The sequence below is a fragment of the Chrysemys picta genome, chromosome 6 (assembly GCF_011386835.1).
Source record: "Chrysemys picta bellii isolate R12L10 chromosome 6, ASM1138683v2, whole genome shotgun sequence".
Taxonomy (NCBI): domain Eukaryota; kingdom Metazoa; phylum Chordata; order Testudines; family Emydidae; genus Chrysemys; species Chrysemys picta.
The window spans coordinates 25,680,727-25,704,023 of NC_088796.1; the positions used below are offsets into that span (position 1 = coordinate 25,680,727).

The following is a 23,297-nucleotide window of genomic DNA, read 5'->3' on the forward strand; positions in this document are numbered from 1 at the left end:
TGCTTTAGCGTTGCCAGTGTAGACTAGCTTTAGTTGTAGTCTTCTTCGTTTACTTTCTTCCCAAACAAAACAAAAATGACTTTTTTTCCTCCCCTCCCTTTTTTCATTGGGGACTCTTCCCCCAATGGGTACATAGTGCTTCAAGAAGTGCCTCTCCTGCAAAGAGGCCATCCCTGTAGTAGAGACACATTCCTCAAGGAAGGACACATTCCACAGAACTGTGGTCTCTGCCTGCAACAGAGATCCAGGTCTCGAAAGAATGGGAGTTGAGAGAGAAGATCATCTTCATTGAGGCAGCCCTCCAATCCTCCCTGAACCCGCGCTGAGAGTCACCTGGCAGATGTGAGTCTTCCCTATAGCCTTTAACATCCAAGACCTGTCGGTCAAAGAAATCAGCCACAGACACCTCTCGTAAGTCATCAAAAAAAAGAGCGGGAAGTTCCCAGAGTGAGCCCTGAGCCAGTTGTAAAAGATTTCTGGCATGCTCAGTACTGTCATCACTGAGACAATCCTAGCCTGGTACCCATGGCTCACAAAAATTTGGAGCCTGTGCCCATTGGGTCCTTAGGTGCATCAATGGTACCGAAGGATTAAGACAGGAACCAGCACTCCACTAAGAAGACACTGCCGGTACACACTGTATCATTGGCGCTGTCATTGATGTCCCATCCATCTTGCCTGCACCAATCCACCAGAGAGAGTGGTGCAGGCAAGATCTCCAACCCGTTCAGTACCGACAGCGGCACGAAGTTGTCTGGTGCTGCTGGAATTCCAGCACTTGAGACCTCCGCATGTCCGATGTATCGGAGTCTCCTCAGCACCAGGACTTTGGCCTCTGACACTGTCCTTGGCTGCTGACTTCTGGCTTTTCCAGGGCGCGGCAAAGAGAGTTGCAAGCGTACTAAAGATACCCTTGGAGGAAGTCAAGGACACCTATCATAAGCTCCTTGACATACTGCACTCCACTTTGTCCTCTAAAATAGCTCTCCCTATTAATCAGGCTCTCCTGGACCCTGCAAAAACCATTTGGCAAACCCTAGCATCTGTGGCACCCACTTTCAAGAGAGCCTATCAAAAATATTATGTCTTGGTGAGGGAGATGGAATTCCTCTTCTCCCTCACTCTCCCCAACTCCATCATCATGGATGCTGTGAATTCTTGGGCCCCTCAACACCAAATGAGGTCTACTCCCTCCGACAAGGATTGGAAATGTTTGGATCTCTTTGGGAGGAAAGCCTATTCCTTGGCCGTTCTACAGTTTCAGATAGCCAATTACCAAGCCCTGATGGCGAAATATGACTCTCAATTAATCGAAATGTAACAACTTTAATGATCAGCTTCCTGAGTTGCCGCGCGATCAGTTCAAAGCGATCATCCATGAGGGACAGCTAGTGGCCAAGACAGCACTACTGTCTGCCCTTGATGCAGCTGACATCCTTATTTACTGTCTCCCCACCAGACATGATTTTATAGACCTCTATCATATCCCCCCTTAGTAGTCTTATTAATCTCTCCTCATAGGGTTAGCTGTTCCATACCCCTAATAATTTTTATTGCCCTTTTCTGTACCTTTTCCAATTCCAATATATTTTTTGAGATGGGGTAACCAAATCTGAATGCAGTTTTCAAGATGTGCGTGTACCATGGATTTATATAGAAGCAATATGATATTTTCTGTCTTATTATCTATTCCTTTCCTAATGATTCCCAATATTCTGTTAGCTTTTTTGACTTCTGCTGCACATTGAATGGATGTTTTCATTGAACTATCCACAATGACTGCAAGATCTTTTTTTGAGTGGTAACAGCTAATTTAGACCCCATCATTTTATTTATATAGATAGATAGATATAGATGGGATTATGTTTTCCAATGTGCATTACTTTGCGTTTATCAGTATTGAATTTCATCTGCCATTTTGTTGCCCAGTCACCCAGTTTTGTGAGATACCTTTGGAACTCTTTGCAGTCTGCTTTGAACTTAACTATCTTGAGTAGTTTTGTATCATATGCAATTTTTGCCACCTCACTGGTTTACACCTTTTTCCAGTTTTGTGTTTTGCTGGTTGTTTTATTTGTTTTTGTGATTTATGTCAGCCGTGCCTAGAGCCTTGGATACTTTATCCTTTGTACAGATTTTAAGAAAATTATTGCCCAAGTTCACACAGCAGGTCAGTGGATAGCCAGGAATAGAACCTGGGTCACAGCTCAGTGGACTCTTCGCTAAACTTTTGCTTCAGTTACCAGTTGAGGCCTGAATCCTGCAAACATTGAAGCATATATGTAAACTTTACTCAAGTGAGTAATCTCATTGACTTGAATAAGAGTATTTATGTGACTAAAGATATGTACATGTCTCTTCATACCTGAATCCATAGCCATTTTTCATAGGATTGTCCGTTAAAGCAAGAAAGTTAATAAACTTCTATAGCTAGTAGGACTGAAAAACAAACAAGACTTTATACTAGAAGTGTCTGCCTCATTTTGCGTGAGGGTCAAATTTCACTCTTAATTAGGATTCCTGCACCAAGGCTACAAAAATGCGAGTTCTGAAAGTAAACACTGATGCAATTAATATCACGGAATTGGGAAAAGTGATTTATGGCAGTGTTAGGACCTCTTCTGTTTTGTTGTTTGTTCCTCTTCCCATCCCTAGTCATTTCTGTTTTGTCATCTCATCTTCTCTTCCCACAATTCCTGTCCCTCCAAATCTTTGTCTTGCTCCTTTTTTAATTCTCTCCATATAATTTTGTTTCCTTTAAGGTCTCATGTTAGTCCCGTTTTTCATTGTTTTTGTTCTTTTCCTTCAATTTTTTTCTGGCTGTAAGTGCCTTTCTTTGCTTCCCTCACATAACCACACTTGGTTTTGGTATCTACAAGGCAGTAGAAGTATTTTATACACGTGAGGGCTGCTGAGAGAAATTGTCCAGTATTTCCAGACAAAAATGTAGGCCCCGATTGTTTCCTTTTTAGATCTTCATGTATTATGCAAGGGTGGGGTGGGGTGGGGAGCTGGGGAGTAAAGATCTGGATGTTGATTTATACAGAGGGAAGATGAAGAATCTGAGCGGACTGGGATATGAATGAGTGGCTTGGAAAATAAACAACTACTTTCTCATTTGTACATGCACACACATACCATGCCCATGTGGTTTACATGGGGGAAAAAATACAACCCCAACTATACTATCATTTTTTCAATGACCCTCCTTGTGCTGGTGGAGACTCCAAAGGTAATCTTCCAGGAGCTGGGTTTGGGAGTGCCAGAGGCTATGGTACAGCTGTGCCCTCACACAGCATATGGCTCTGGCCTCATGAAGATCAGCCTTTTCTCCACCCGGTCTGCCAGAATTGGAAAAAAGCCCCGTGGTCTCTTTGGTCAAGGTACAAAATCTCATCCCTCCTCCCCCAACAGAAAAGGGTGAAACGTCACAAAAGGGCTTCTGGTGGCATTTTGTTCCTGCTGTGCTTCCTCCCGAAAGATTTTAGCATGAATGGAGTGAACTAGGTCTATTTAATATAGCATTAAGTTTTAAAATGCGGATAATTTATTTAGGGAAAAACTTCTAAGATTGTTTTAATTATAAAAAAGGCAAATATATGAAAACTATTTCTCGTATTTTCTAAGTTCAGGTTAAACTGGAAAAAAATCCAAGATTTGAAAGGTTTGAAAATTCACGGTTATTCCATAATCTTATTTCTGGCAACATCTCTGCGTAATGCCACTAATCCTTGATTTTAGCCAAGGGTGTGTTTACACACACAGTATCATCATCTTCTAGCCTTGATCTCATTTCAATCCTTCTCCATTCTAATCTGTCTTGAAGCAGTTCCTCAGAAACCCTGCAGCTCATCAGCTCCTTTTGTATGACATTCATCAGTCTAGTTTTGTGTCTTACAACCCTTCTCTTAACCTCTACTTCTGTTTAACACACTGCTTTCTCTAGATTCTTCCAGTCGTCTTTTCACATGTTGAAACCATCTGAACCCAGGTTCCCTCAGATTTTTTAAAATTGGTATCACCTTACGATTTCCCTTAATTAGTTCTTTCTGAACGTGGTCCAATCTTGTAATTCCAAGCATCCTTCTTAACATTTTCATGTGTACACAAATAATATGTAAGTAGTTAACCATTTTCTTACTATTAATCCAAGTTGTATTGTAGAAGGTTCGTGCCTGGGCTCGACCCTCCAGGGCAGGAGGGGGAGCCACACCGACTCACTACCGGTGGAACAAACAAACAGTTAGTTCAGGGGCTCAGGCCCTCAAGCAGGGGGTGAGCCAACAAACAGTTCAGGGCTCAGGACCTCAGGCAGGGACTGAGCAAACAAACAGTCAGGGAGCTCAGACCCTTTGGTGCAGGGGCTGAGCAACAATACAACAGTCTGGGGAAGCTCAGACCCTTTGGTGCAGGGGCTGAGCAACAATATAACAGTCTGGGGAAGCTCAGGCCCTTTGGTGCAGGGGCTGAGCAACAATATAACAGTCTAGGGAAGCTCAGGCCCTTTGGTGCAGGGGCTGAGCAACAATATAACAGTCTAGGGAGCTCAGGTCCTTTGGTGCAGGGGCTGAGCAACAATACAATAGGTAGGGGGCTCAGGCCCTATACCTGAGCGTTGGGTGAGGGGGAAGCCTGCCACCCGTGAGCAGAGTGGCAGGGGGGGGAGACGCAGGCCCTCCCACTCCACTGCGTCCCAGCCTGGGGCCCTAGCAGCGGCTGCCGCCGTTGCGAGTCAGTGGGGTATCCTGACCGAAACACACTGACATCGGCTCATATGTGTCTGCAGCCTGACCGGGGTCAGCTACCCCCGGGCTACTTCCATGTTCCCCCTCAGGGCCTACCTCGTCCGTGGCACCGGGCCCAGTCCAGTCCATGGGTTCCTCTCGGCCGGGGCTTGGTGGCAGGTCCGGCAGCTCCTCAGGGAAATCCGGCCAATTGAGCTTGGGCGGCTCCTCCGGGTAACAGCAGGGCCGGAGGGGCTCCGGTGGCGTCTCGCCTTCAGGGTTGGTGTGGGGGAGTTCCACCGGCTCCTCCCAACGACAGGAGCGGACGGGCTCCGGTGGTTCCTCCTCGTAGTGGGCTCGGGGTAACTCCGGCCAGTTAGGGCCACGGCCTCGGAGGTCTCCCGGCCGCAAGCTCCCCGCCGTACGTCTGCTCCCTGCGGTGGCTGGGGCCGCACTGAGCTCTGGCGGCCGGCTTTTATACTTCCTGTCCCGCCCCTTGACTTCCGGGGGGCGGGAACAGGTGGCGGAGGCTCCGCCCACTTGGGTGTCTGTAATGGCACTCCCTCTGCTGGGCAGGAGGGAAGCCACACCGAGTCACTACGTGTATATTTTGATCACCTTGAACCATCCATTGTTGTTAAACGATGAACTACTGTATTTTGTATCCTTCCCATTAGCTGTCATGTAGTCAAGCTGTGCAGATTTAATTCTATAAATCTTTTGTCACTGGTAAGTTCCTACAGGCCCCTAATCATTTCTGCTCCCTTAATTCCGCCACCTGACTTGTGTCCAGGCACCCAGAATTGAATGCAGTAATCTAAGTGTAAACTTGTTAATGATATGTGAAGGATGTAGCCCATGCATTACTGGTCTAAGAGTACTGAGCAAGTGAGCTTTACTTGTGATCTGGTGGTCCAATGTGATATTTGGACTTATGTGGTATATCCCGTTAGAGACCAGGGAGGATTATGTCCCTCTGCATAAAGTATATACATGTTGTTGGCATCCTTTCATCTGCGAGAGATAGTGGGAATTGCAGCTGATGATGTAGATGGTTTGCAGTGTCTCATGTGACTTAGTCCAATATGAGATTTCCGTGATCTTTGGCAGTTATTGCAAATGTATGCATCTTGGCTGGGAGCTGCTTGCTTCCTACAGTCTTTTCTCTTCAAGCTGTAGGAGCCAGCTCCTGTCATGGACTTTCATACCCTGATGGAGATGATGGCGCCACTTGTTATGATCACTTGCCAAGATTTCCCATTGGTCAGGATCAATTCCAAATTCCTTCATATCTTGCTTGCATATGTCTTTATATTAAACTTGGGACGTCCTTTTGTTGTTGTTCCCTCTGATAGCTCCCTGTATAGCATGTCCTTGGGTATGCGTTTGTCTTCCAACCTACTCAGATGGCCCAGCCAGCGCAATCATTTTTGCTTGCACAGGGCTGTCACAGTTGGTAAATTTGCTCTTTGAAGAACCTCTGCATTGGTGACTTTATCTTGTCATGTGGTGTTGAGTATGCGGCGTAAACAACGTAGGTGGAAACTGTTCAACCTTTTCTCCTGATGAGCATAAGTTATTCATGTTTTCCCCCTCCCTGCATACATGAGAGTGCTGAGGATGCAAGCTTGGTACACTAGCATTTTGGTCTTGATGGTAAGCTTTGAGTTCTTCCATGCTCCTTTAGTTAGTTTGCTAAAGGTAGTGGCAGCATTTCCAATGCGAACATTTAGTTCTTCATCCAGTTGGTGGATGAGAGGTTGGTGGTCACTGTAGAACCTAAATAGCTGAACTGTTGGACTACTTCTAGCTGGCTTGCTTGTAAGGTAATTGAAGGATCTTTTGGAACCCCTGTCCTAATACAACCGTTTTCTTGATGCTGATGGTGAGAGCAAATGCCTGACAGATACTTGAAAAGCAGTCCATGAGTTCTTGTAATAGAGCTTCATTGTGGGCTATAAGAGCAGCATCATCAGTGAATAGAAGTTCCCTGATTAGCACCTTTTTGACTTTGGTCTTTGACTTAGGAGAGGTTGAAAAGTTTCCCATCTGATCTTGTGTGGAGATACACTCCATCTTTCATGTCCTTAAACGCACAGTTCAAGAGTACTGAAAAGAAGATTCCAAAGAGTGTAGGGGCAAGAACACATCCTTGCTTCACTCCTCTTTTCATCTCAAAGCTGTCTGAAGTGCAGGGTGGATTTGATTTAAATCAAAGGAAGACTTGATTTAATCATGGATTCCTATGTAAAAGTGCATTCTTGTTGGTTGTTATAACCTTAATACATATTCTTTGCAACTCAGAGATAGATGTAGGTTTCATTTTTAGAAGGTACACACTATATATTTTTAAAGTGATTTATTTGGAAAACTTTTCAAGCTATATCAGAAAATGAATGATTGTTTGGTTATTTCATTTACCAAAGGTAATTAAAGCAATTCGCCTCCCAACGACTTCATAAATATCTATCTCCACTTCAACATTAAATCATTAATATTTGGAGGATTTTCTTGCCATGCTGTATTAGGAGGAGATCACCACTAGACAGATATTTAAATTGTTTTATTTAACTAAAACAACAACGTTATGTATTCTGGATTTTTTTCTTCAACAGCAAACATATAATATTTTAACAAAACAAGCGTATGAATTTTTGAATTTAGTTAAACGTTCAAGCTTTTTAAAATCAGGTATGTGTTTGTTAAAATTGTTTTTAACTAAAATAGTTAAATTAAATATTTAAAAAAACCCAAAACAATAATTAAATCGACTATGGCATCCAGGTCAACATGAGAAACTTAAAATATTGGCTTCTGCAGCTAACTCAGTTGTCTTCACCTTCATTTTCCTGTTTGTTCATAAATTGGAAAAGAAAAACAAGCTTTCCTGCTTTTTCAGGTCCCAAACAATTTCTCAATTTGGAACGAATTAATCCAAAGGAAGAAAATATTCTTTCTACACTGGCAGAAGAAGCTACTGCTGTTAAAAGTGAGGTTATCACTTCAACAGTCTCTGATCCAAGTGCTTAAGTGACTTCTACCAGTTCACTGGTGTGACTTTCTTTAAAACATCATTAGTTCACCCTTAGCTCTGAAGTTTATTATAGTTGGCATTATGGAGGGATGATTGCTGGATGTCCATGTCATAGATAACTCCTTTTCTTCAGCAGTTAAGGTTTGACCCTGGTATCGAGTATTGAGAATATTGGCAAGAAAATGAACTGGAGATAGTACTTGTCCCATTCGTTTTTTTAATGCTTGTAATTTAACTCTGTCATTGCATATTTCAATTAAGATCTCACACGGTTCTTTCCAAATTTCAACAGCGTCAGCAATAAAACACCTATTTCCCTGCATTTTGTTCAAGGCTACAGAAATAGGCTTCAGGGTACTTAGCATGTGTTCAACATTTCTCTTAAGCCCAATGTTAATAACTTTGGCTGTGACAGTGCCATCTATTTTTTCACAATTTTGTTCACAAACTGTCCTCAGATTAGGTCAGTTCTTTTTGTAGTGCTCAAAACAGTCCACTACTGAGTTCCATCGCACATCTTGTGGGAGAGTTAGCTTGGTCCCTCTCACTTTTTTCAGAGCAGCTGCTGCAAAGTGGTTGTTACAGAAGTATTTTGCCATATCAACATTAGCCTTTATTTCTGAAACACTGAAGTCTTTGGCTAGGAGGTCCATCTAGTGAGCACTGCAATGGTATGTTACTAACTTGGGACTTTGGACCCGTCAAACTGAACGGTTCCTCTCATGTTGTTGTGGAATGAAGTTATAAGACTTAACAGGGTTGGTGGACATCCTATGTTTTCTAATATTGCAAATAGACCTGCTCTGCTGACTGTGTTGAATGCTTTGGTTAGGTCCACGAAGGCGATGTACAATGGTTGGTTTTGCTCTCTGCACTTTTCTTGGAGTTGATGCAGAGAAAATGTCTATAGTTGATATTCCAACCCTGAATCCACACTGTGACTCAGTGTAGACACGATTCCCCAGCTGTTGTAGGCGCACTAAGATGACTTTCGTGAAAGTTTTTCATGCTATGCTTAGTAGAGAGATACCCCTGTAGTTGTTGCAGTCACCCTTTTTGCCTGTATTTTTATACAAAGTGATGATGTTTGTGTCGCGCATCTCTTCTGGTACCTCGCCTTCTTTCCAGCATTTAAGTAGCAGCTGATGAAGATATGGTAATAGGCTGTCTTTCCTGCACTTGAGGATTTCTGCTGGGATGCCATCTTTTGCAGGAGCCTTACCACTTATAGCAAATCAGTGGTCTTGCTTAGTTCTTCTACTGTGGGCTCCACATCTAGCTGTGGCATGACCTGTAGAGTTGGTATTTGGTGTCCAGTAATTCACTGTTGTGGTTTCTTTCTTGTTTGTATAGCTCTGAATAGTGTTCAAGCCAATGAGACAACTGCTTATTTTTATATGTAATTATTTCACCACTGTGCGATTTGAAAGGGGAAACCTTGTTGACTGTGGGACCTAGAGTTTTCTTCAGGCCATCATACATGACTCCGAGGTTTCCTGTGTCTGAGGCTATCTGTATCTCTTTACAGAGCTGGATCCAGTAATGATTTGCACAGTGTTTACTTGCTCACTGTATCTCAGGTTTTGCATATCGAAGTCTCACTTTGGTGCTCTCTGTTGGCTTCTTGTTGTGATCCAGATAGGCTGTGTTCTTAATGTTTGATGGGAGGTAATAGTTCTGGTTCTTCAAACCAGTCCTTTTTTCATGGTCTCTTCCCCCAAATGTAGCTAAAGCTGTTTCATGGCTTGTTCTTAAATCTTCTCAAAATTCCTCTGTCTTTTCTGGTAATGATTTCCCATACATGCTAAGTTCAAAAGCCTTCACAAACTCCTGGCATTTCCTCTGGTTTTCGGTGTTAATAGCATTGATTTTGGGCTTGCTTCTAGATTTTGCTCTGTGTAGTTTCTTGGCTGTAATCTTCACCTTGCTAATAATCAAGGAGTGGTCAGTGTCACAATCAGTGCTGTTGGAAGTGTGAGTGTTCTGCACTTCAAATTTATTTAACTAATTTAAATTTAAATTTATTTAAATTTAAGGGTAGGTTTTTTCTCCTGATGATAAAACGGTCTAATTGGTGCCAGTGGCTTGATCGTGGATGTCGCCATGACACTTTGGTGCAATCTTTTCCTGTAAAATATGAATTGGTAATGCACATTTGGTTTTGGGTGCAGAATTCAAGAAGTTGTTGGCCGTTCTCATTCATCTTGCCAATGCCAAAATGTCCTAGGCAATCTGGCCAGGAGTTGTTGTTGTCTGCACTGACTCTTGTATTACAGTCACCAAGGAGGAAAAGTTGCACAGTTGATGGTATTCTTTTGACGACTTGATGCAAAGAGTCGTAAAATGTATCCTCCTCCTCGGGGCTAGATTTGAGTGTTGGTGCATAGGTAGTAATGAATGTTTACAGAGCCAATAGTCGTCTGAAGTTTAAGTGAGATGATACACTCTGACTTCCCAATGGGTGTTTCTAGGAGCTTTACCCAGTTCCGTATGCTGCTTGTGTATTGTAGGTCATCATTGTCTGTCAATCCTGGACACATGGTCCTGACCTTCTAGCTTCCAAGCTGGAAAGTCCTTGGTTTCTCATTTTTGTCAGGTGCAATGTTTCTGTCTGCCATTCAACTTTTGGTCTAGCCCCACGCACCCCATCATGCGGGCAGATTGTGGCAGGTCAGCAGCTAACTGTCCGGGGGCTGCCCGGCTTTGTGGCGGACAGTGGCTGACCAATGGAATGCAGTGATTCCTCCCACCGTTGAAGGTGGCCCGTGGCACCCTTCTCTACGCCAGTCAAGTGAGAGCTTATAACCCGTAACTGCCACCTTCTATGTTGTGTCCATGTTCCCAGCAAGGATGGAGTGTCCTCTCCATGTGATGTGGCTGCAATAGCCTGGGCAGTTGATATGGAGGCGGTGCTTTGCCCCTCTGTCAGCATCCCCCTCTTGATTTCACTGGTTTGGGCCAAAGGAAGGACGGGAGTCGATATATTTGGAACCAGCTATGCTGCAGAAGTTGCCAGAGCAGAGGAGATCTTCCATCTGCCTGCCTTTTGGGGCTCCACTCCTAGATTGATTATCAGTCACAGCTGAAGGACCCAGTCTGTCATGTGTGGATGTCGTTGACAAAAACAGAGTGAATTTGCTCATCTGCCTTTTGATGGCATTTTCTCCATCAAGGGTTCCACTACCCTCCTCAGGCACTCATCAGCCCAAAGCCGTTATTGCTTCCTGACGTTGCTGGGTTAATAAATCACTGCCCAGCACTTGGCGTTGACCAGTACAGGTTATACTGCATATGGTCATAGCGGTAGCAGGTTTTCAATTCTGACCTGACCAGAGTATGTACGTGTGTATATATACATACTTAAGTGGTGAAAGATTAAATCTACAGTACTCGAATAATTATCATTTAAAATGTTACAGTATGTTGTGAATTGCTTAAAGATTTATGGATAAGTTTTAATGAATAACTTCTTTTTAATTGGCTTAAATTGAGTAAGTTGAAAAGCATGCATGTGAAATCTAGAGATATTTACTTCTGAAAAATTATTGTATTTTACAACTTGTTAAAACTTTTAATTTGAGGCAAAAAAGCCAACCAGCATATCAATTTGAGTAATACATCACTTCAGCTTAGAAGAAAAGTTTGAAATATTAGCTGAGTGTCCCATCTTATCTTAAACACACCGAGCTGGCACTAGTTTCTGTGTGTGTGCCTTTTTAAAATGTATAGTTTGAAAACCAAACAGACCCAGCTGGCATGGGTCACTTGCAGTTTAAACTAGTGTAAATAGTGAATTCTCTGTAACTTGAAGTCTTTAAACCATGATTTGAGGACTTAAGTGCCTCAACCAGAGGTTAGAGGTCTGTTACAGGAGTGGGTGGGTGAGGTTCTATGGCCTGCAATGTGCAGGAGGTCAAACTAGATGAGTGGTGCCCAACTTTTCCTGTTGTGTCCACCCCTTACCAGTAATGGAATCTGTTTGTGCCCCCCTCCGTTACTGCACAGTTGGCTTAGCAGAGGGGCTTGGGCTGAAAGCAGAGATTGGGGCAGAACTGGGCATGGGGGAGAAGCTGGGGCTAGAAGCAGAGCTAGTCTGGGGGAGGAGAGGGAATGAGGGCAAAGCTGGGACTGGGGACTAGGGGAATTGAGCTGGGCTAGGGGCAGAGCAGTGGATGGAGTGAAGCTGGAGGTGGATTGGGGGCAGAGTGGAGCTGGATGGCACTCCCTCCCCGCCTCCCCCATGGGAGCTGGCCTGGGCCCACTGTGCACCCCCATATGCTCCTCTGCACCCCCCTGGGGGGTGTGCCCCACAGTTTGGGAACCACTGGACTAGATGAGCATGATGGTCCCTTCTGACCTTAGTCTGAGTCTCACTGTAATGACTGACTCACTGACCTCACTACTGATGTATGCAGGTGTTGTGGGAATAGTTTCCTCTAAATGTCCACTTATAACAGGAGTGTTCTGTTCCATTGGACAAGTGTTTGTTTTATTTATTTTTATTATAGTAGTGTCTAGAGGAATCAGTCTTGATCAGTCTCATTGTCCTAGGTTCTGTACAAACAGAGTATGTGATATTGGCCCCAGTCCTGCCAGGAGCGGCACAGGGGTCTGCCCACATGGATTGGGGCCTAAGACAAGATGTGACATCAGGATGTAGCAATCGGGAACTGGGGAGGAAGAATGAGAGAAAAAGAACGTGTGTCACTTTTAAGCCTGAAAAGTGCGTATCTAGCTAGCTTTGAGTTGGATTATATTTTCAAAAAAGAGTGTAAAAATATCAAAGTTTATACTGACCATTTATCTATCAGTTAACAGTATCTAATAGATATAATTATGAGATTGCTTTGTTGCTGAAAAAAATCAATTAATAGAGTTAGCATTTAAGTAGTGGAATCTCCATCTCTGGAGATATTTAAGAGTAGGTTAGCTAAATGTCTATCAGGGATGGTCTAGACAGTATTTGGTCCTGCCATGCGGGCAGGGGACTGGACTCGATGACCTCTCGAGGTCCCTTCCAGTCCTAGAATCTATGAATCTAGTTGTAAGTAAGTTTATAGATGATGATTAACATTGCTCACTCTGTGTACAAATGTTACGAAATAAGTAATGAATAAAAGTGAAAATTCTTTCTGTCTAGAAACTTTGGAATAACCAGTTTAAAATTAAAAACAACGAGGAGCACTTTAGAGACTAACAAATGTATTTGGGTATGAGCTTTCGTGGGATATAACCCACTTCATCAGATGCATGGAGTGGAAAATACAGTAAACAGGTATAAATATACAGTACATGGTAAGGCAACTCCCATCTTTTCAAGTGGGGAGGTCAGTGGGGAGGTTGTTAACACTACAAAAAGTAATTTTCCCTCTGTTGATATTCACCCCTTCTTGTCAACTGGTGGGAATGGGCTACCTCCACCCTAATTGAATTGGCCTCGTTAGCACTGACCCCCCACTTGGTAAGGCAACTCCCATCTTTTCATGTGCTGTATATTTATACCTGTTCACTGTATTTTCCACTCCATGCATCTGATGAAGTGGGTTATATCCCATGAAAGCTCATGCCCAAATACATTTGTTAGTCTCTAAGTTGCCACAGGACGCCTCGTTGTTTTTACTGATACAGACTAACATGGCTACCCCTCTGAAACCAGTTTAAAATTTAATCCTAGATTTTTTTTAAGAATAGTTAATCTACAACTCTAAAACTTGATCAACCTGAGTTATATTAGTTATTTTTAATTACCTCTGCCTTACTATAGAATTATAATACACTTCAATTTTATATGGGGCTATTCCTGTAGTTCTTGTCCAGGCAAAATTCCCATTGAATGCAATGGGAGTGGTATAGGTAAGAGCTGCAGGATCCGACAATTTCATCTTGGCCACTTTTTAAGATAAAATAAATCTTTACTGAATGGTAGTCTGCGTTTGCTCACGTTGAAGATATATGATGGCCTGAACACATGCTTGGAAGAGAAACCAGTGCTATGGTTTTAGGATGAAGATATTTATTAAAACAAGATTCCTGATGATTATCTCTTTAAAAGATGGAAGGATTTAAAATTCTGCTAATCCTTTGATAATTGATGCCTGGAAGATGTAGAATTAAGCTTAGGACAAATTGCTTGAAATTGATAATTAGGAGATACTTAACAGTATGTTTTATGAGGGGGAAATTATCAGGAAAGATAAGAAGTTGACTGGCTTGTGGGGGGAAATTGAATCTAAGGAAGTAATAGAATATTAAGTGGATTTTCTATTGGCCGTTCTGTAGAAGTCTTCTAAGAAAAGGTATTGGTTGTATAACGGCTTTAGCAATGGAGGTTCTGCCTTTCAGAAGACATGTTAAACTAAGTTCATGATTGTTTTATGATGATTAGAGATCCCATTTCAGTTTTCACAAAAGCAGAAATATTACCCCAGAGTCCTTAAATACTGCATAATATCTACATAAAATGCCTCCTGTAGTTCCAGTTAGATATGGAATTCCTCAATTCCTGTCCTAAACTATTGTGTAGCTGCTGTGAACTGTTACACAGTTTCAAACCCAAGTTGGCTACATTTTAGTGGTAGGGGAAGGGGTTCTGTATATCTGGTTTATTTTAAATTTGAGATGTGCTGTGGTATCTATATATAAGTGGGTCAATATCATTAGGCATGAGTTAAATTAAGGTTGTTTTTATTTGTCAGTATTCTTGCAAACTCGAATTGTGTGTTTCATTCCCTTCGCCTCCCCCCACTATGTTCTGATGTTTCAGTGCTTTAAAGTCTAATACTTGCTGCACCTTGCAACCTTTGCCGTCCCCTTTAATATCAATAATCTTTGATTTTTAAGGCTATTTTTCAGTATACTTTATGCTCTCCAAATAGATTTGTTTTACTCTCTAATCCATAGGCTATCAATGTTTGCATAAAATCGCATTCACAACATCTTTCACTGGGAGAAAATTTGAGTGTTAAACTTCCTCTTTTTCTTTAAAAGTGACCTATAAAGCTCTTCCACTCTCCCTTCCCTTTCAAATTATAACTAAACTATTAGTGGCAATTCAACAACAAAACTTTAATTTCACATTTTCAGCTTGTGGCTCATGATCCATAAAGATAGACTTCATTTTTACTTTTGTTAAAGCCCCTGTTTTCCTAATTTATTTAAAAATAGTGGTTGTGACCCCTTCCGTCCCTTATAATGTGTTTTTCCTGACAGGGGAGAAATTTACCTCTGACCCCTACTGACATAATTTCCATTTATGTCTGTGCAAATAAAACTCTGTATATTTTTGCATACAACTACATTGTCTTGGTTAAAAGTTCTTACATTGTTGTCTTCCAAGACAGAAAGGGAGGGAGGGGGAAAATTGAGGCTGAGAACAGCTCAGGTTAGTCAGTGATTGTCATGTCCGTGGGGTGTGTAATGTCATTATTTAACAGAAAATGAAGTTACATGAATTTCTGAGAACAAAGAAGCATGTTTCCAAAAAGCAAACTTCAAGAAGAGATAAAGGACAATAAGTTTTTGTGCGTATTTAATGTTCTTCTTTGAGTTCTTCTTTGAGTAGTGTCCCTATGGGTGGTCCACTGTAGGGGTGTGTGTGTGTGTGTGTGTGTGTGTGTGTGTGTGTGTGTGCGCCCCCACACTGTGGATCAGAGAATTTCAATAGCAGTCCGTCCTGCCTGCCCTGAGGCTAGCCATGTTTTTAGTTGGCCGTGCCAGAAAAGGAAAGAGCAATAAGGTCTCGCCCCTGGTCGGTGGGACCCTTCTGGACAAGTTGATGCCTGGCTCCCTAGGCTTCAAAGAGTGTCTTAGCTGCAGTGATTCCATCCCATAATGGACAGACACTCGCAGTGTATTTGCTGCATCAGGGAGAAGCACAATCCACAAAAGTGTAGTTGGTGCCAGCAGCTAAAACCCAGGTCCTGGAAGGATAGAGAGTTAAGGCTAAAACTCCTGCTCCTGGGGTCACCCCTTCAACCACCAGAGTCCCGGAGTGAGACATCACCGCCGGCTTCTACGTGGAGGGCAGGTGATTTTAAGGAATCGAGCCATTCACTAAAGACTAGTAAGAAGAGGTCTATGTGTCCCTGTAGTGAGCCCAGATTGAGCCGGAAATGTTCTCTGGCTCTATCAGTATCTTCAGAACCGATGGCGTTGAAGCCGTGTATAGTCAGCACCAAGAGCATGCACCATGTCGAGCTGATAGGCAGTCGGAACGCCCAAAGACCTGATGGGCACGGGCAGAGAGATATCGGTACCACGAGGGTGTGACAAACACAGACTATCTACCCTGGGAAAGGATATGTCAATGAGATCACCAGCACTGGTACCAACCCTGATGTGCGTGGCACTGACGGACTTGCCCCTTCTCAATATTGGGGCCCCGGTATTGAGCTCGCCAGGAGCAGTGGATGCAATGGCATCTCCATGACACGCACTGCCCCTTTTCCATTTAGATTCAGATAGCAAAGTGGAGGAACTTGGTTTTCAATGATCGTCCTACCCACCATATGGACCCCATACTGACACCCCAGGCAGGCCCAGAGATAACAAGCTTCACAGGCCCGATTTACCAGTAGGCAGAGAGATGTCCCACTTCAGCGATGACATCAAGGCCACCAGACCCTTCGGAATTCTTGGAGGAAGAACAAAAAGCGGAGGCAGAAAAGGAAGAGGCCCCTTCAACTCACCTCTCATCATCCTCACCTGATAAGGCGGTGATGCTTCCCCCGCCATCTCTGGTGGATGACTTTAGGTCATTCTGGGACCTAACTCAGAGTGGCTGAGGCCCTAAAAGTGTAACTACATGAGGTGTCTGAACCTCATCATAAGCTGATGGACATCCTTCATTCTTCCACCTCTGCCAGGGTAGCCCTCCCAGTTAACGAGGCACTCCTAGGCCCTGCTATGATCTTATGGTAAACCCTGGCATCCATCCTGCCGACATGCAAGCGGGCGGACAAGAAGTATTACATGCCTGCAAAGGGTACGGATTTTTCTATTCACCCATCTGCCTCCAAATAACATCACAGTGGACACAGTCAATTCGAGGAGTCGCCAATACTAATTTAAATCTACCCCATATGACTGTGATGGGACGCGCTTGGACCTGTTTGGCAGAAAAGCCTATTCTTCAGCCACCCTCAAGTTTCGGGTAGCAAACTATCAGGCCCTACTAGTCAAATACGATTATCAGAACTATACAAAATTAAACTTCTTTATTGAGAAGCTCCTGGATACATACAAAGACCAATTCATGGCCATCATTCACGAAGGCCAGCTACTGGCGAAAACGTCTCTGCAGTGCGTGGTGGATGCAGCTGACACGGCAGTGTGCTCTATCTCCACGGTGGTGGTTATGAGGTGGGCCTCTTGGCTCTATTTGTCCGGCTTCCCTAAGGAGGTCCAGACAACAGTAGAAGACCTCCCCTTCTAGGGAATAAAACTATTAGCTGAGAAGACAGATATGTCCTTACATGCTAAAGGATTCTCGAGTGACTCAGATCCTTGAGAATTTACACACTGGCCTACAAAAGAAAATACAGTCCTCAGCGACAGTTCAAGCTGATATCATCGCAGTACATGCCTCAATTCTCATTGCAGAGATCGTATGAGCCACAGAGAGAGAAAATTCTCTAAGCGCAAACAATCAGGGCCACAACTGCCCTCGTCTCAGGCCTCAACTTCGAAGTGACACTTTTGGTCCCTTGTAGGCTGGGAGCACATTTCAGTGGTCACACTGTATAGGGCAAATGGTCCCCTTCAGAGAAACATTTCCACATCAAGCTGCTGGAGTTCAGAGCAGTTCAAAATGCATGTGCTCACTTCCTCCAGCTGATTAAGGACATGCATATGAAGGTCATGATGGACAATGTGGCTTGTATGTATTACATAAACTGGCAAGAAGGCGCCAAGTGTCATTCTTTATGCACAGAAGCTCTGAAGCTATGGAATTAGTGCATCTCTCACAACATCCTAATATCAGCGGCCTACCTACTGGGAATACACAACACACCGTCCGACAGCCTCAGCTGCAAGTTCCCGCTCGACCACGAACCGGAAGTAGAGCCAACCGTTCTACACAATATATTCTGGCAATGGGGGTTTCCAGAAACAGATTTGTTTGCTACCTGCCAGAACAGAAATGTCTGCAGTACTGCTCCTGAGCAGGGATCAAATGACACTCCAGGGGAGACGCTCTCCTCCTCCCTTGGAACAAGAACCTTTATGCCTTCCCTCCATTTCCTTTATTGCTAAAGGTGCTGTTGAAGATAAAAAGGGAAAAAGCAAACATCGTTTTGATTACCCCCACTTGGCCCAGACATATATGGTACCCTTATCTATCCCAGCCGACGTTATGTCCACTGGTGACCCTACTGAACATTCTCTACCTTCTGTCAGAGAATGAGAGTCACACCCTTCACCCCAGTCCATGGGTCCTACATCTCAAAGTGTGACTCCTTCATGGTTCCAGCACATAGAGGCATCCTGCTCAGACGAGGTGCAGGAGATACTACTGCACAGTAGGAAGAGTGCAACTCATCGCACCTACCTGCAGAAATGGAAGAGATTCCACGTATGGTGCCAATCAAAGGATGTTACCCCTAATTCAGCCACTGTGCCAGTGATCCTGGACTATCTGTTATCGCACCTACCTGCAGAAATGGAAGAGATTCCACGTATGGTGCCAATCGAAGGATGTTACCCTTAATTCAGCCACTGTGCCGGTGATCCTGGACTATCTGTCTCTCTATTAGCTCGCTGAAGTTTCACTTGGCAGCAATTGCAATCTTCCACCAGCAGGTAGAAGGCTACTCAGTCTTCTCTCACCCAACTAGGAAGAGGTTTCTAAAAGGTATAGCAAATCTCTTCCCACAGTCCAGGACCCCTACTCTGCAATGGGACCTCAACCTAGTGCTAAATGGACTGACTAGATCGCCATTCAAACCCATGGCTACTTGTTCGTTAACTCACCTTTCCATGAAGATAGTGTTCCTCATCACCATTGCTTCTGTCAGAAGGATAGATGAGATAGCAGCTTTGATGGCACATCTCTCGTTTACGCTGCTCTTCCCGGACAAGGTCCCACTCAGACCACACTAAGTTTATTCCCAAAATAACTTCTGCATTTCACATGAATCAACTCATTCAACTCTGAACATTCTGTCAAACCTTTTATGAACAATAGAGAGTCCATTCTCCATACGCTCGATGTGAGGAGAGCTTTGGCCTTCTACTTAAACAGGACAAAGGCCTTCTGAAAATCAACGAGGCTTTTCCTTTCAGTTGCAGAGAGGTCAAAAGGTGCGTCAATCTCAGCTCAGAGACTATCCAAGTGACTATCCAGAGACTATCTATTAAATTCTGCTACCAATTGCGGGGGGGTAACACCACCATCTTCAGGGCTCACGCATTCCACAAGGGTGGTCTCCTTGTTGACCATCTTCTCTAAGGGTATCCTCATATCGGAGATATGCAGAACAGCTATAATGGCCTCGGCACATACCTTTGCAGAATACATTTTTGAGTGAGTGACCCATCAATACTGCACAAGGTGAGTAACTTCCTCTTTTAGCATATATGTTTCTAACATCTAAGGGTTATTAGAAAAATAGCTTACTTTTGTCAGACAAATTAGTTTCCCTGTATGCTGTTGTAAAGTTTTGCTTGTTTCTTGAAAGCATGTTTTGGGTGTGGTGGGACAGCATGAAAGTCATGCAGCTTTCTCCCCCAGGTTGGGCAGCATTGAGCTAAATAATTAGAGCAGAGAAGTTTGCTTTCTCTAACTGGCTGTGTCTTCACTAACAAGAAATGTGTGGTGGTGTGTTTTTGTTCTTGTTTTTTTGTTTTTTTTTTTAAAGAGAGATGCCTAACATTGGATATTTGTCTCTCTCTAAAACTGTAGTGGAGACAAGGGATAGACAGTTTTTACTGCAAAGTAATTAGGCATGGTCAGCTGCAGGTGGGGGAGCACAGTTTTGATCTCGCCTAGCGGCACTGCAGTAAAAACTATTTTACAGCTAACAGGTTAGCTATCTTTGCAGTTTAAAACAAAACAAACAATGACCTCTTTTGGCAGCGAAGACTTAACTAATTGGGCAGTAGTTCTCAAACTTTTGTACTGGTGATCCCTTTCACATAGCAAGCCTCTGAGTGCGATTTCCCACCCCCCCCATATAAATTAAAAACACTTTTTAATATATTTAACACCATTATAAATGCTGGATGCAAACCAGGGCTTAGGGTGGAGGCTGACAGCTCGCGATCCCCCATGTAATAACCTCGCGACCCTCTGAGGGGTCCCGACCCCCAGTTTGAGAACCCCTGTACTCGGGGCTCTTTCTTAACACCTCAAATGGTGGTGGTTCAGTGGTGGGAATTTCAGTTTAGCTTGTAACCATTTACTCACTTTTCTAAGCATATTAGAAGAAACATGCATTCAGTTGCAGACAAGGAACTTTTATTCAAAACACTGCCTCCTTGCCCCCCCTTTGTTTCTAGGATGGACCTGTTGTCTACCGCAGGACTCTCCTGTTCCCCTGCCTATTCTGAAAGAAGATTGGTATTTTTTCTTTATCAGTAGGGAAAAAAAATCATCTTCTAGCAATTGTAATTTGGTACCTAACCTCCAGGCTCAAGGTTAGGCATATGGTACCTTTGTTCAATAACTGCTGGCTGAATTGCATGACATGAGGTTCCAGGGCACTTCCAGGCTGTAAGAAAGGAACAGAGTCTTAATTTGATTTTTACTGTTTGAAGATTAGATCATTTTGTACTGAAAATAAGTTTAGGTGTAATTTGAGGGTGATGGAAGATGCTTATGTTCTGTGGCATATAGGACATAGATTCTGTGGGTCATATGCTCTTGCTTTTTATGCATGCATAAGAAAGCAAAATTAGGGGACATTTCTAGATCTGCAGGAGGAGTGAGGGAATCTGTTGCAGTGGCAGTGTTTTCCTTCTCCATCAATAAGTATTCTTTCTGCTGGAGGGAGGGGTTGACTGAAGTTCTTAGAGAGGATGGCCTTCTCTAGGGCTAGGTTGAGGTTAACAGAATTCTTTAGAGAATATCCAGAGCCTTTTCGATCTGCTGGTTTTACTAACCATGCTCTCTTCCCCATCAGTGCTGGACTAGACTTTCTCACTTTGAGGGATTAAGGCTCTTCTGGCTCCACAAGTGTTAATTCAGTGAGTTTGGGGTGCGTGTTTTATCATAATGTGGTTTTATTTGTCGTAGAGTGGCATGTGAAAGGAACCCTCCATTATGCAGTGCACAAATACTAAATTCTATGACGTTTGCAATCTCTCTGTGGCACTTTAGAGTAAATGGGAGAAAAGTTTTTAAGCAATATTTAGTAGTATAAGGAAATAGTGTTACTTTTGCATTCAAGAAAACCCATGAATTTTTCATCTATTCTGAACTTTTGCAGAAATGTTAATTTGCCCTACAAGTGAATATTGACAGTACATGACTACATTGTACCAGTTGCACCCATAGAGGGGCTGTTAGTAGAAAGAGGTGGAGGAGGGAGAATGGAGAGGCGTGACAGCTTTTGCTACTTATGAGCTGAGTGGGAGAGGTAGAGACTTCTTCCCACATGATAGGAAGCATCATCTCCTACTGCTCACTTGCCACTTGGATTTTTTATTTTATTTTATTTTTTTACTTCCACCTATTTGAGAAAGCGACTAACATGAAATGTTGAGTGCCAGATCTTAGCATAATTTATCATTGAATTTGGGGAAATATACCAGCATATTTACTATATAACTTTTCTAAGTTCATTTATCTTAATTTCTGTGGGTTTTCTTTGTTCTTCTTCGAGTGCTTGCTCATATCCATTCCATTAGGTGTGTGCGCGCCGCGTGCACGATCGTCGGAAGATTTTTACCCTAGCAACACCGGCGGGTCGGCTGTGGAGCCCCCTAGAGTGGCGCCTTCATGGCGCTGAATATATACCCCAGCCGACCCGGCGCCCCCTCAGTTCCTTCTTACCGCCCCTGACGGTCGTTGGAACTGTGGAGCGCTGCTTAGCTGTTCTCCACTTTCCCTAGCTTTTATTGTTGTATCATAGTTGTAGTTATAGTTATAGTCTTAGAGTTTGTTGTAAGTTAGTTAAGTAGTTGTAAAGTTGTTCTAAATAGTCCAGGGGGTTAAGGGGGTCGTCTCCCCCCTTTCTCCCCCGGCCGCGGGGCCGGGCTCATGCCCAACGCTCCCGGCTTCAAGCTGTGCGCCTCCTGCGCTAAACCTATGCCCACGAGCGACCCGCACGAATCTTGTCTGAAGTGCCTGGGAGAGTCACACCAGACAGACAAGTGTAAAATCTGTAAGGCCTTTCGTCCGAGAACGAAGAAGGAGCGGGACTTTCGGCTCAGGCAACTTCTGATGGAGGCGGCTCTTAGCCCGGACGCTCCTTCCACGAGCAAGGCCCCGGCACCTAGCACCTCGGTGCGCAGTGCCCCGGCGGCACCGGCTGCGACGACCACGCGAGTGGCGTCAGACAAGCCTCCCCGGCACCGGACCTCGTCGGCACCGCAGACACAGCAAGTGCCTCGGCGCCGGTCCTTATCCCCAGGGCATAAAAAAGCCCATAAGACGGGGACATCAGTGCCGAAGACGCCAGCTCCCCCAGTGTCGGGGGTAGAGCCGCGTCCACCGGTGGAGCAACGGAAACAGTTGCCTCCGGCACCGTCGACTCCGGCGCCGAGGCCGTTGAGTCCGGTGCAAATAGCGTCTCCCCCCAGGCCGGCGGTGATACAGTGCCTCCCGTCGACTCCAGAGACCTTCGCGGCGGCGAGAGACTTAATAGCTCTCACGGAGCCGGCACCGCCTCAACCACCGGCACCGACTGCACCGTTGACTCGCCCGGTCCAGTCGAGGGGGAAACCTGCTTTGATGCGCCCACCATCACAGGGGCTGGAACCTCGGCACCGGTCCAGGTCCCGAAGCAGGTCCCCACGCCGCTCGCAGTCCCGGCGCCGAATATCGTCTCGGCACCGGTCGTACTCGCGGCCAAGATCTACTTCGCGGCACCGCTCTACGTCTCGGCACCGCTATGATCGTCGGCACCGATCAACGTCGAGACGTAGTTCTCGGCACCGCTACGGTCGGCGCTCGACGTCGAGGGGTCGCTCCCGGCACCGGGCATACTCCAGGTCCTCGTCGAGGTCCAGATCCGACTCCCGGCACCGACGAGGTCATCGGCACCGGTCGCGGTCCCGGCACCGATCGCCGGCACCGCGCGGAGATAGATCATCTCCGGACCGGCACCGTGCGGCACCGCAGCCCACCGGGATGGTTTCATCTCTCTCGGCACCGCCATGGCCGTCTAGATCGGTGTCTCGCTCCTCGGAGGACTTGTCGAGATCGGCATACCCCCCTCAAGGGCGCGCCGATGAACAAAATTTCGGCCACTGGCAGGAGATGGCAGAGGACCAATCTCATGGACCATCTCACTGGTCGTTTTGGACCCCGTGGGCATACCACCAAGAACAAGGGGCTCCAATACCATCGACCTCTCGCTCGGGTCACTCGGTTAGAA

The 23,297-nt window shown here is 44.6% G+C and overlaps 1 protein-coding gene across 10 annotated transcripts in view; it reads left to right on the forward strand.

Annotated features, from left to right (window-relative positions):
• Positions 1–23,297, forward strand: part of NIPBL (NIPBL cohesin loading factor) — a 299,958-nt gene that overhangs the window by 50,147 nt on the left and 226,514 nt on the right. The gene's annotated exons all lie outside the window — the stretch shown is intronic.